General features: G+C 34.4%; 1 long non-coding RNA gene across 1 annotated transcript; it reads right to left on the reverse strand.

Moving 5' to 3' along the window:
• Positions 1 to 779: 779 nt before the first annotated feature.
• Positions 780 to 1,228, reverse strand: LOC115286524. The gene is made up of 2 exons (XR_003906109.1): positions 1,169 to 1,228; positions 780 to 911 (listed from the first exon to the last, which is right to left on the reverse strand). It is a non-coding gene; the product is annotated as an uncharacterized LOC115286524 (long non-coding RNA).
• Positions 1,229 to 5,274: the final 4,046 nt, after the last annotated feature.

A 5,274-nucleotide genomic window follows, 5' to 3' on the forward strand; every position in this document is an offset into this window, starting at 1 on the left:
TTTACTGTTTAAAAGTGTCTGTTTTGGATTTATTGATGTTTTAAGTAAGTAATAGTTCTTTAAAAGTTTCTACTTCCTGTCAGCACATTCTGTCTTCACCCCAAGGGTCTCTTCCTCTTTTTATTGTCATGATACCATCTGTCTTCAGAAGCAAGCAGGCATATTTATCTCCATTGTGGCATTCTCCTGTGGCCTGGTCTCATCCCTGCCTTCCCTAAGCTATTACCTGCTAACATGTGGCTTATCTGTTTTGCCTCTTGAGCACCCTATGCTGGTGTACAGTGAGGTGTCACTGGGTCCTTGTCCTTCCTTTGCCTCTGATTAATGTGATACTTTTCATACTTTGGAGCTATGGAATGCACCCAACCTGTGGTCTTCAGAGTCTCTCCTCTCCTCTTGGCCTTTTGTTCCAATCCATACTTACGCATTTCTGGAAAGATGAGGGAATCTGGCCTAGCCATTTTTTGTCAACATATTATGGTATGCAGTATCTAGGGTGTCTGCTCTCCTGGTTATCTGCCCATCATGGCTGCCCTATCATGGGAGTGTGCCTGCTGTGTTGGATATGGCACCACATGAAATGTGTGGGATCATCGAATATTATGCCTTCCCTTAGGTAATGACAGGGAAATGGCACCCTAGCCCTAATTTTCTTGGGAGTTCTTCAAATTCTCATGTGTTTTCTACTAGAGATTCTCTTGTCTTTCCCTTCACTGCCTTAGGCTGGGACATAAGGGAATAGTAAGTGTTGTGTTCATTAAAAGACAAAGAGACAGGAATTTCATGTTCATTCCTCATCTAATTCCCCTCTAGCTTGTCAAACGGTATTTTCCTAGTATAACAACTTTTTGTTGACATTGTTGTTTTAAAATTTTTCTTCTTTTCTGTGGTGGTAAACTGCATGGGTTACCCTTAAGAAAAGAAAAGGAAAAATTAAATGAACAAATGATCAAAACAGAAAACTGGCAGACTGTGATAGAATATCAACTCTATTGATTCATTTAATTTGAGTCTTGGTGAAGCTCTAATGCTAGGTGAAAACAGCTTAACCAAGAATTTAATATCCACACCACCACTGTATGTTTTAGCTATGTGGCCTTGGAAAAGCCATTTGATTGACTTCGAACTGTTACTTCAATGGAAAAACTCCAATGATAATAGTTCTTACCTCATAAGAACAGTGTCAGGATCAGATAAAATAATGTGATGGCATTACCTTAGTGCAGTGCCTGGTTTAGAGTAATTATTGAGTAATTCATTCAGGATTTGGTGTCATAGCAACAACAACAACAACAACAATATAGTAGTAGCAGAAGAAAGAAAAAAAGAAGAGAACAGCAAGGAAGAGGAAGAGGACAAATAGAATAAAACAGTTACGATGACAGAAAATGCATTGTTAAACTGCCTTTACCAAATCAAATAGTAATTTATAAGAGAATGTTATAGAGCTCTTTCTATCTTACCTAAAAACTTTACTTATTCTAGATTCACAGTTTTCATTGATTGCCTTTACTTTCTGTCATTTTTCATATACTGTCTCCAATGGGTTTACTTTATAGCTTTTTCAACATGAATAAAATGAAAAAAACTGATCATAGAATTTTGGGTTTCATTTATTATTCTTTTTTAAGTCACCATCAGACCAACATGTGTATATGTCTTTTATCTGTGGCTTATTAAAATCATCTTCAAAGAGTACATGTAAATCATAAGATGTCAGTACCACATATTTGTATCACTCATTTATCAGAAAATTTATATGCATTTGGGGTAAGCAGAGTCTGTTAACCTAAACCATTGCAATATATTTTTAGTAGTGATATAGAAAGAATTATCATGGGCCCTGTCTCGCCTGAAAGCTTATAAACAGTATAGAGACTTGGGGATCTGATGAATCATTATGTACATTTAACCTGTGTATTATTAATCTGAATCATACCCCTACTGATTTTGACCAAGAGTGGTTTTATTTGACAGCTCTTTAATGGTCTTTGTGAAAGAATTGCTTGTTTAGTTCATTTTGGGTAGAAATTTTCCCACATTGTAATAAGATACACATGCTAATTATTTTCCTCCATCTAAAAGACTAAGGGTTTAATGACATGGCAATTGAAGCATGACAATTACAAACATATTTTATGTAAATGTTCTGTGTCCATGCATTGGCAATAGCTTTATGGTAGAATATTATTATGAATATATTATACTTATAAAATATGGAGAAATGATTTATATGTATTATTGTATCTTTAGCCCTTTAAAATTAGGCTCATGTGGTTAAGGCCAAGGTTCTTGTAGATAATATTTAGTAAATTTTCTTTTCTCTCCTCTCTCTCACCCTCTTCTGCTCTCCCTCTGGCTCTTTTTTTTTCTTTGTGACCTAGGTACAGAATAAATATTTCTATTAAAATTCAGTTTAGATTTTCTGGTTGTTGCTGCTGGAGATTGTATTGGGGCTTTTATCGATTTCTGTAAATGTGATGTCTGTTGTGGACAATATCCACAGTGATATTAACGCAAGACACAGTTGGAGACTAAGCAGAGGTTAAGCTCTGGATTTGTTGTTTTGTCTTGAATTCAATCTCCTCCACATTGGAGTCAGAATGATCTTACTAAACTGCTGGTATAGTTTTGTCACTCATCTGCTTAAAACTCATTAATGGCTTCCTATTGCCTTTGGAATAAAAGTCAAACCACTAATCTCAGCTTACAATATTCCTTTTCTACTCAACCCTCACTATTTCTTTTGTCTCTTGGTTTGCCAGCCTTACCCCTATATCCCATGTGTATTAGACTTTTTCAGTTTCACAGGTTCACCAAGCCTGCTTCTTATATCCAGCCTTTGCCCATGCTCTTCCTTTTGCTATGAACACTTTTCTCTGCAATTGTAAATGGGTAACTCTGATTCATCTCATTAGGTTTCAGCTGAAATTGTAATATTACATTAATTCAATCTTGTTATGCACTTTTTGTATTTAGTTGGATTATTGTCTTCACTGCAAATTGTAAGTTCCATAAGAGCACAGGGCTTGTCTATCAGTTTTACAGTTATGGTTTAACTATTACAGTACCTTAGAACATATTAGATGTTCAATAATTTGTTTTCAGTTGGTGAATTAATAGATGGATGAATAAACGAGTGGGCTCTAGTAAGACCACTGGGTACTTACTTAAGCATCAGCTGAATTCATTTGTAACTGAAGTGATCTAAAAGTATTAATATTAGTGACTGTTTAAAATCATGATTCTGTATAATATTAATTCATTCTTTCATTCAAGTTATTTGCTGAGTTCCAAATAGTATGTACAAAGTATTGTAATAGGTATAGCCAGTTAAGAAATTAATAAACATAAAATTAATAGACTTCATAGTCTAATTAACAAACAACATCATATCCAAATGAAATTTGTTAAATTTTTAATTAGTTGAAAACATGATAATAAATATCTGTTTTAGTCATTTAGTTTTTAATCATATGGATATAATGGGGTGTTTTCTTTTGCTTTTTTTTTTTTTTTGCATTTCTTGCTCTTGTCATAATTTTCTCTATAAAATTTCCCACATGGTTTATATGCTAGAAAAATTATGTTTAAAAAAATGACCAATTTATTTCTTCTTTGTTGTGGCAGATACTTGAAGTAAGACTAGTATTTGCTTCATGGGACAGAGATAAGAGCAAAGAATGTTATTTAGCCAGTTTTCCTGATGTCCTGTGGTAGAAGCTACATTTTGGCTGCCTTGTTGTAACACAGCATGATTTCCCTATTCCAAGACACAGCTTACAAACACTGAGCTGAAAGTGAAAATCAATCTTTTCTTTGTAATTGATTCAAGCTTCTTTGTTTATAAAGCTCCATTCTCTTGGTATCCTTTATGAAATATAATAACTTGATGTTACTTTATGGATTTAGCTAGCTTCATTGTTCTCTGCAATTTTAGCTTTATTTGGCACCTATTTCAAACATTAGTATAACCTCTGTGACCTTTTTATTTCTTTAGATGTATACTATTTTATATTTTAATGTATGATTATGAATAGAAAGCAATAGTATTTTATATTTTAATATGAGCAGAAAGCAACAGTATTTTATATATTTAATGTTATATGAAGAATATTATGAAGAATAGGAAGTAATAATGCAAAAAAGATAGTTTTCTGAGTAGTACATGAATAAAAAAGAAAAGCCAAGGATATTATTTCAGTTGTTTACTCCTTGGAAATAGTCTTTGCAGCCTCAAGTAGATCATCCAAGTAATGCTATCTTGATCACAACTTTGAAAGCAGAGTAACTGCTAGTGATTCCTGGTCAGGAAATATAGTAGATATATATAACTTCCTGAATACATAATTTTAATCAAGTTAACTGTATATAAATCTTATTATATATTATGAATTATGGAATTTTCCATGAATCATTTCTGCTGACTTTATAAAATCATTAGTTTAAAATAACTTCGGATACTATTCTAGACATATGAATCTAGTGGCACTAATTGAGCATTGCACTTAAGAAATTAGTATCAAAGATAGGCAGGTCAAATGAATAGTACATCTTCCAGATATGGTGGCAGAATATGGCCTAGTCATGGTAGACTACGTTTCAGGTTCTTAGAGTCCCTTTTTCATGTTCCTCATCATTGTGTTATATTAATGTATACATATATATTCAATTAATTAACTCAGGGGAAGCATTCTGTAGAGAATAGTTACAACATAATCTGGGCACATGGCTTTTTCATTATCTGCATGACCACTGAGGGGAAAATTTAGGTAACCTGAGAATTTTAGGTCTCAGTCTCTCTCTCTTTCTCTCCTCTTCCCCTCACACAGACACAACTCACTCTCTCACTAACTTACTCCTACTGCAAGCTGTCTTCAGTACTGATTAACTGAGATATCTGATCTATGGTGTGGATGCTTTGCTTTGGGTTTATTAAAACTTTGTGGGGGCGCCTGGGTGGCTCAGTCGGTTAAGTGTCCGGCTTCGGCTCAGGTCATGATCTCACGGTTCATGGGTTCGAGCCCCGCGTTGGGCTCTGTGCTGACAGCTAGCTCAGAGCCTCCAGCCTGCTTCAGATTCTGTGTGTGTCTCTCTCTCTGACCCTCCCCTGCTCACGCTGTCTCTCTGTCTCTCAAAAATAAATTAAAAAATAAAAACAGAAAAAAAGTAAAAAGAAAAACTTTGTGTTTAGGGACAAGAGGAAAAAATAAGACATAACTGTAATTATGCCACAGCTATTTCAAAACTATATTAATACCCATAAACAGGGCC

This window comes from Suricata suricatta, chromosome 1 (assembly GCF_006229205.1).
Source record: "Suricata suricatta isolate VVHF042 chromosome 1, meerkat_22Aug2017_6uvM2_HiC, whole genome shotgun sequence".
Lineage (NCBI taxonomy): Eukaryota > Metazoa > Chordata > Mammalia > Carnivora > Herpestidae > Suricata > Suricata suricatta.